Source organism: Cervus canadensis, chromosome 33, assembly GCF_019320065.1.
Source record: "Cervus canadensis isolate Bull #8, Minnesota chromosome 33, ASM1932006v1, whole genome shotgun sequence".
NCBI classification, from domain to species: Eukaryota; Metazoa; Chordata; class Mammalia; order Artiodactyla; family Cervidae; genus Cervus; species Cervus canadensis.
The window spans coordinates 24,691,870-24,700,843 of record NC_057418.1 but is presented as its reverse complement, the minus strand read 5'-3'; the positions used below and the strand labels follow the sequence as shown (position 1 = coordinate 24,700,843).

At 38.6% G+C, this 8,974-nt stretch overlaps 1 pseudogene; it reads right to left on the bottom strand.

The window, feature by feature from the left end:
* Positions 1–1,139: 1,139 nt before the first annotated feature.
* Positions 1,140–2,041, bottom strand: LOC122433983 (annotated as a pseudogene).
* Positions 2,042–8,974: the final 6,933 nt, after the last annotated feature.

Below are 8,974 nucleotides of genomic sequence, written 5' to 3'. Positions count from 1 at the left end.
ATGTTTATTGATCAACTCCCTTTGGGCTTTTGAAACTGGTTAAAAAGATTTGTTCCAGATACTCCAAAATCTCTCAAGATCTGTAAGATGCCCTTTATCTGGATGATACTATGGCTTTTCCCCTATGGTTTTATTTTAAGTGATTATTTTTTGTTATAAGAACAATTGCCTAAATTAAGATACATTCTCATAAAACTCTGCTGTAGTTATCCTAAGCATATTGCTTAAGGCTTTGTTCCTTTCATCGCACAGATCCTGTTTAGCATAAACTTCAAATCAGAAATTACTGTGCCTCTTCTTTGTGAATAATTTGCCTTTATTTTATGAGCACTCTGAATGATATGACTACTCATGTTTCTGTTTTTAAATTTTCATCCAGAAAGCTAAAAACCAAATCCATGGCCCTTTGCTGGATGTAAGGCTCTCTCATTTGAGCACTAATCTCATTACTGGCTCTATTTTACTTCCTTTTGGCCCTAACTTTGTCATATACTTCTTATTTATGTTATCTTGTTTAAAACCTTTTGTAAAAATTTTATGACAGTAGAAAGAAGTAAGAAAAAAGACAGAACAAAGGAAAATGTAGAAAAGTTTCTTAAATTAACTGTTATATTCCTTTATTTGCAATTTCTTTCAAAACAAGCAATTAATCAAATATTTAATTCTGATTTATATTTTAGTTTTATAAGGCTTTAGAAAATTAAGGGAAAAAACAAAAAAATGGTAATTACATATTGTTAATTCACATGTTGCAAAATCTCAACTGTTAAAACATTTTTTAGCTATGAAACACTTTTTAAAATTTTTATTATTAAAACAATCAAACATATAGGCGAGTAGAGAAAATGGTATCTTGAACATTCTTTTATATATCCATCTCCTAGATTTTAAAATTTTGCCATATTTGCTTCTTTTAGTTTTCTTCTGTTAAAGTATTTTAGAGTCACTGACATACAAAGCACATAAAGACACTTCTTTCTACACAAAGTCAGTATGAAAAGACATACAGACAAGTTTTTTGTCAGACAGAAAACAGAAATTCGTACTAAATAATGTATCAAAAACAATCGCTCTAACACACCCAGGAGACACACATGTATCTGTAGGAAGCAGAAGAATTTTCTGTAGAGGAACCACTTTCAGGAGATGATTAGGTGGACCTGGATTTTGTTATATCTGTCACTTGGCAAATGAGAAACCATCTTCAGGACATCCGTCTTATATACAGGTGATGATGCAGTTGCAAGTGTAGTCCCATCATTCCTGAAGACAACTGTTGTGATGCCGGAGGGGTATCTATGGACCCGATACATTTACAAATCCATCAGAACCACCCATGGCAAGTACATTGCTGATGTTGTTAAAACAAATGGCATTGACTGGATAAATCCGCTCGGTATTCTTTTCTTTCAGCCTTGGACATTTGAAAATAAGCTTCTACTGTAGCTCAGGGCTCAGCAGGAAGTATTCAACAGCCACTTGGCCTTCAAAAGAGCTTAATACATAATTCTGCTTGTTTGGAAATGCTCCTAGCCATGAGCCTGGTACTTCGGGTTGGACATCCAGCACTGTTCCATGGAATCCACGTTCTGTGATCCCACGTTAATACTTTATGGCCCGCCTTGCTCAAGGTCAGCCATGGTCAGACAGAGAGAAGGTTCTAGCACTGTAAGGAGTTTTGGGGTTCCACAGATTAACTGTTGGATCCCAATGCCCAATGACCACCACAGTCACTTCTGGACAGAATTCACCGCATCCGATGGGGCATCATGCGTTCCAACAAGATTTTCTTGATCAGTGTTGGAATCATGCATTTTCAGTCGAGGGTTTAATCCCCCACTCAAGGTGTGTTTTGGATCGTTGAACACACATACCAGACAGCTTTGGACGCTGGTACTTGAGCCGAATAACTGGAACATCGCAGAGATGCATCCCTGAATCCAAGGAGGAGACAAGTAGGAGCTGGTCTTGGGACTGAACTTCACCAAGGAGACATCACCCTTAGTGGGTGGTTCAGCTTGAACTCATTACCAGCGAGCATAATGGGCTTCTCTCAGAAGTGACTTCACCGCCATCTCCTCCCAGCTTCCCTCAGACATTAGTCTTCACCTTTTAGGGTGCATCTCTGAAATGGAAACATCTGTTTCTACAAAATCACAATAACATTTTCACACCTATTAAAATTTATAATAGTCTCCTAGAGTCACAATAAAACTGATGTCACCAAACGTGTGCGTGTGTGTCTGTGTATTAGTCGCTTAGTCATGTCTGACTCTTTGTGACCCCATGGATTGTAGCCCGCCAGGCTCCTGTGTCCATGGAATTCTCCAGGCATGAATACTGGAGTGGGTTGCCATTCCCTTCTCCAGGGGATCTTTCTGACCCAGGAATTGAACCCAGGTCTCCTGCATTGCAGACAGTTTCTTTATCTTCTGAGCCACCAGGGACATCCATACCGACTCTAAATTCAAATTACCCAGTTATCCAAATACCTTTTATAACTGCCCCAAATTCTTAATCTTCGACTATATGAGGTAAGCTACTCAGAGTTCCTCCTCACTTCCATTTAACCATTTTGTTCACCTCTAAATGCCAATATGTCTGGGTATCTCCAAATGGTTAAGAAAAACAAAATGATGAAATTGATTGTATTGTGGTCCCATTCAACAGTAAGAATTAACTCAAGAATAAGAATTATCCTCTAGGAAAATTTCAATTTTCAATATTACTACAAAATAAGATGTCATTTATTATGAATTTCCCAAAGGTTCTAAATACTAATTAAAATCAATATGTATTGGCTTTTAAATATAGGCTAAATGTACCAAAAACTTTACTTATGTATAGCTTTTTTAACTTTGAAATAAAGAGAAATTTCTCTGTCGGTTTTTTTAACAATGCTAAATATTGTCACCCCTTTAACATTTGATAACGCTCTCTGCCTCCCTTTTAAAAAACTAGATTCAATCATAATAACTTATACTGTTCTTTGTATATTTTCTGCTCCTATTGAATATAGTCATACTCTTCATGCATTTTAAAAATGTTAGATATAAATTTCTTTTTAAAAATTTCTTTGAGGAGCATTATCTCATAAGCATTGCCTAATTTTATAAAGGAGCTGTAGATCAGGGATCTGGCCTGTGTTGTTTTATTTTTAAAAGCAAATTTCCAGTAAATGCAGTTTTCAGTTTACACTTACGAAGTCAAAATGTCAAGATGACTCAAAAACAATACGTTAAATTGCAAGTGAACTTTACAGATTTGATTTGGTAAAGATAGCAGGAGATTCAGTGAGGCCAGACCCTGCATCTACAATACCACAGGCCTGAGTGAGCAGTCAGAGATCATTCAGGAAGATAACGTCAAAAGGCCAGACCCACGTACACTTATGCAAATACCTTCGGGGGGAATTAACCTAATAGGATGAAACATTTTCCTCAGAAAAAAAAAAAGATGTCAAAGCATGTGGGGAATGTTACTAAAGTGTCTCATCTAGTGAGAAATTCAGTGAGGAAAAAACTATGGAAAAGCACACACTCCAAGGTAAGACTCAGAACAAAAAAAAAAATCCCTGCACACAAGTCTCATCACCTACTTCTGCCACTGATGGCTGTGCTTCCTTCCAGTGAGGTGAGCAGAAGTGTCTAAACATAAAGACTGAAATTATCGCAAGCAGCACCTTTAATTTTGATGTTTATTACACATGAGCATCTTCTCATTCAAAGACCTTTGGGGGAAGGGATTGAATTACAGAATTCTATACTTGTTCAGAAGAAATAGGTTAAATGAAATTGTGGATTTAGCAGGCAAGTTGGAAGGCTGGAAGAGAGCCTTGGGAAAATGGTCCAGATTTTGAAATTGAGATACAATGTGATGGTCTTTTAGCCAACAATTGGCATTGCACATTCTTTTTGTGTGTGTGTGTGGTGAAAGTCTCATAATGTTTTATACTAAAGTATCCACCTGCAATGCAGAAGACCCCAGTTTGATTCCTGGGTCGCGAAGATCCCCTGGAGAAGGGATAGGCTACCCGCTCCAGTATCTTTGGGCTTCCCTGGTGGCTCAGCTGGTAAAGAATCCGCCTGCAATGCGGGAGACCTGGGTTCGATCCCTGGGTTGGGAAGAGCCCCTGGAGACGGGAAAGGCCACCCACTCCAGTTTTCTGGCCTGGAGAATCCCGTGGACTGCAAAGAGTCAGCCACACCTGGGTGACTCTCCGCACGCGCTCACTCGCCCATATCTAACCGTACAGCCCGGTGGCCCTGAGGCCGTTCTCGCTGCGGGGCAGCTCTCACCGTCACTCATCTGCTGGCTTTTCCCTTTCCTAAACTGAAGCTCTGTTCCCATTCAACGTTAACTCCCCATTCTGTTTTGTTTGTTTGTTTGTTTTTAATTTATTTATATTCATTGGAGGCTAATTACAATATTGTGGTGGCTTTTGCCATACATTGACATGAATCAGGGTGTACATGTGTCCCCCATCCTGAACCCCGCACCCCCACCTCCCTCCCCATCCCATCCCTCTGGGTTGTCCCAGTGTATCGGCTTTGAGTGTCCTGTTTCATGCATGGATCTTGGACTGGTCATCAATTTCACATATGGTAACATACATGTTTCAATGTTATTCTCTCAAATCATCCCGCCCTCACCTTCTCCCACAGAGTCCAAAAGTCTGTTCTTTACATCTGTGTCTCTTTTGCTGTCTCGCATATAGGGTCGTCGTTACCGTCTTTCTAAATTCCACATATATGCATCAATATGCAGTATTGTTGTTTTTCTTTCTAACTTACTTCACGCCATTCTGTTTCAGCTCACAAGAGATTCATGGTTGAGAAACGGTTGCCTAACCCTAACAGATTTATACTATCCACTTCATCTTTTACTTCTCCATGGCTTCTGGTTCTAGGTCCTGCAATTTATTTGTAACCCTTGGTTTAATACCTACTTTGCTGTAGGACACCAGACTTTTCTGCTTCAGCATTTGCAGAACGTGACCAGTATCTGAGTTTAGAGATTTGGGATTATTTTCCGTGGAGTACAGTGAGAATTTTAACTTGCACTTGCTCCCTCTCTGATTGTAAATTTAAATCCCAGCTCATCTCAAAAGTCAAATGATGGCTGAGTAACCTCTAGGTCAAGAGTACATTTTTACTTGATTTGAGAGTTGTAAGGGGGCTTGGATTTGGGAAAGGGGCTTGTTATGCTGTCTTTTCAATGGAGGCTTTGGTTTAATAATCATCAAGTCCCTGAGGAGGCAAGTTAAATGTAAAATTTTACAATAACTAGGATTACTTTTCCAGGACAAATGCTTATTTAATCCTCAAAGAGTATTTATATGGTCAAAGTACACTCCAGAAAAGTAAATTTCAAGGCCATATTAGCCATTTTTATATCTTTATTTTGCAAATTACCTGATCATTGTGCATTTTCCACTAAGGTATTGTTTTCCTAAATCAAACAGTAGAACATTCAATCTACACTAAAGCTCTTACTCACAGTTCGTAATTTGTCTTTTAATAGGGTTTAATAGCATCCTCTACTCAGGTAATGTTTAATCTTGTTTTTTTATTCTTAAAAAATAGCTTTTCAGAGACTTCCACCTCCAGCCAAAATAAATAAAAAACATAAGATTAATCTTCTGACAACAAAGTATAAAACTGAACATATTTGGCTACAGGCAGTACCTGAGTTTGATTCCCAAAAGAGTAAAAACAAATGGGGGAAGCCCGACAATCACGTCCTATTTCTTTTTTTTTGGAAGACATATTCCAGGGCAGGGAGAAGGAATGCTAGGCACAGCACACTAGCCTCTCCAAGTTGAGGAGAGAGTTCATGGATCAGGGGAGGGAAGGCAGCTACAAGGCTCTGCATAGTTATTACACAGCAGGAGCAAACGAGGTCAGAGATCTTTCTGACTTCAGGGTGGATGTGTGTGAGATCAGTGGCTCAGTCTTGGCCAACTCTTTGTGATCCCATGGACTGTAGCCCACCAGGCTCCTCTGTCCATGGGGCTTTCCAGGCAAGAACACTGGAGTGGGTTGCCATTTCCTCTTCCAGGGGATTTTCTCAACACAGAGATTGAACCCGCGTCTCCTGCAGCTCCTGCATTGGCAGGAGGATTCCTTAGTTCTGCACCACCGGGAAGCCCAAAACACTGAATAGGCTAGCAAATAAACAAGTCATAGTATATGCATTCAGTGGAAGATTATTCATCTATTAAATAATGAATCTCTAAAAAAAGTAAGAAAAAAATTAAAAATGAATCTTTGAAACATGCAACAACATGGATAAATTTCAAATACTTATCTTGAGAGAAAGAAACCAGAGCCAAAATAGCACAAATTGTGTGATTTCTTTTGTAGAGAATTTGGGGACAAATAAACCTAATCCATAATGATAAGAAGTACATCTATGTATGTTTAAGTGTTGGTTGCTCAGTCGTGATGACTCTTTGCGACCCATGGACTGTAGCCCACCAGGCTTTTCTGTTCATGGGATTCTCCAGGCAAGAATACTGGAGTGGGTTGCCATTCCCTTTTCCAGGGGATATTCCCAACCCAGGGATTGAACTCAGGTCTCCTGCATTGCAGGCAGATGCTTTACCATCTGAAGCACCAGTAAAGCCCATGTATGTTTAAAGGTGACGTTAGAAAATGAAGATTGGGATTTTTTTTTCCTTTTGGCCAAGGCATGCATCATGTGGAACTTTAGCTTCCCGACAGACCAGGGATCAATCTGGTGCCCCCTGCAGTGGAAGCACAGAGCCCTAACCACTAACCTCCAGGGAACCCCCAGTGTTCTGCATCCTGAGTATGGTGATGATGACATGGGTGTCTGTGTCGTATTTGTGCTTAGTTGCTCAGTCGTGTCCCACTCTTTGTGACCCCATGGACTGTAGCCCACCAGGCTCCTCTGTCCGTGGGGATTCTCCAGGCCAGAATACTGGAGTGGGTTACAGGATCAAACCCAGGTCTCACACATTGCAGGCAGATTCTTTACCATCTGAGCCACCAGGAAAGCCAAAGAATGCTGGGTGGGTAGTCTATCTCTTCTCCATCGTATCTTCCTGACCCAGGAATCGAACAGGTGTCTCCTGCATTGCAGGCAGATTCTTTACCAGCTGAATTACCAGGAAGGCCTTAACATGGGTGTCCACCTATTTCAAAATGGATCAAATTCAACACTTAAAATGCAATGAATCTAATTGTATATGAATTAAATCTCATAAAGTTGACTCCAAGTATAAATTTTAAATAGCAAGATTTAAATTAAAAAATTAAACTTCAAAATTAAAAAAAATATCTGATTACCCACTACCCAAACTCACTCAGAAAAGTTATTTACATGTAAATATTTTTTAAAATATTTTTCTATTTTTATTATATACCTTTAATGTTTACATTTATTATTCATTTTAAACTTATTTTAAGATAAATGAGAGAGATATTTTTCTTTTTCACCATCTAGTTTCCCCCAAAACATTTCTGAATCAATTTTTTCATCTATTAGAAATTCTCCTCTCAACATAAGTAATTTTCCATATGGTCTTTGTTCGATTTCTGTATCATGTATTCTATTAAGTTGATTTGTACATTATTTTCTTTTGATTTTTTTTTTGTTGAATGATAACTTTAGCTTTAAGAATATTTTAATATCTAATAGCCCAAATTCTTTCTTATTACTGTTCTTTGTCAGAATCTTGATGACTTTGTCTCATTTTATTTCCAACATGACTTCCATCTTCATCTATAAAACACAAACAATAACAGACACAAAAATCAAAGCATAAACCCTTACAGAAGGATTCTGACTGAAATAGGTTGAATGTATAAATTAATTTATAAAATACCTTAAAATATTGAGACTTCCTAGCTATAATTATGGAGAAGGCAATGGCACCCCACTTCAGTACTCTTGCCTGGAAAATCCCATGGATGGAGGAGCCTGGTAGGCTGCAGACCATGGGGTCACTAAGAGTCGGACACGACTAAGCATCTTCACTTTCACTTTTCATTTTCATGCATTGGAGAAGGAAATGGCAACCCACTCCAGTGTTCTTGCCTGGAGAATCCCAGGGACGGGAGAGCCTTGGTGGGCTGCCGTCTATGGGGTCGCACAGAGTCGGACACGCCTGAAGCGACTTAGCAGCAGCAGCTATAATTAAGGCATGTCCCTCACGTATATTCAAATATTTCTTTATATCCCTCAGTGTGTTTTTAGTTTGCTTTATGAAGACATTTCTGGTACTTTGCTATTAATACTTGCTACCTAAACTTCAAGATAATTTATATCCTCATTGGGATGATGGTTTTTAATGTTATGAAGTGATACTCTTTTTTTCCATTCGCATAACTTTTTCTGATGTTGATAATAGGTGTACTTTATCATATCTTTGCCTTTACTTTGTGTGTGTGTGTGCGTGCATGCTGGGTCTTCGTTTCAGTACCCTCTTCATTGTAGCATCTGTGGGCTCTCTCTAGCCTTGTGGCAGAAGGGCTCTGGGCGTGGGCATAGTAGTTGTGCCACGTGGGCTAAGTTGTCCCAAGCATGTGGGATCTTAGTTCCCTGATCAGGGACAGAACCTGTTTCCCCTGCATTGGAAGGTAAATTCTTAACCACTGGACCACCAGGGAAGTCCCTGTCTTTACTTTCGTTTTTCTGAATCACTTCATTTTAGGCAAGATTTACAGTTGGCTTACAGTTGGAATGTTTTGATCCAATTGAAGCTATTATTTGGTGTATTTATTTCATTTGTATTAATTTTGTAAAGAATAAATTTTATTTTAATAATATGTATATTTATTAAATTCATTTTGTTGATATTTTATTTTAAATCTGATATCTGACACTTTCACTTTTCATTATTTCTTTTGTTTTCTGTCATTTGTTATCTCATCTGTTTTTTGCCTGTTTTCCTAAAATAGATACTTTAATTTTACCAGCAGTTGCTAATAAAATTTCTCATAATACA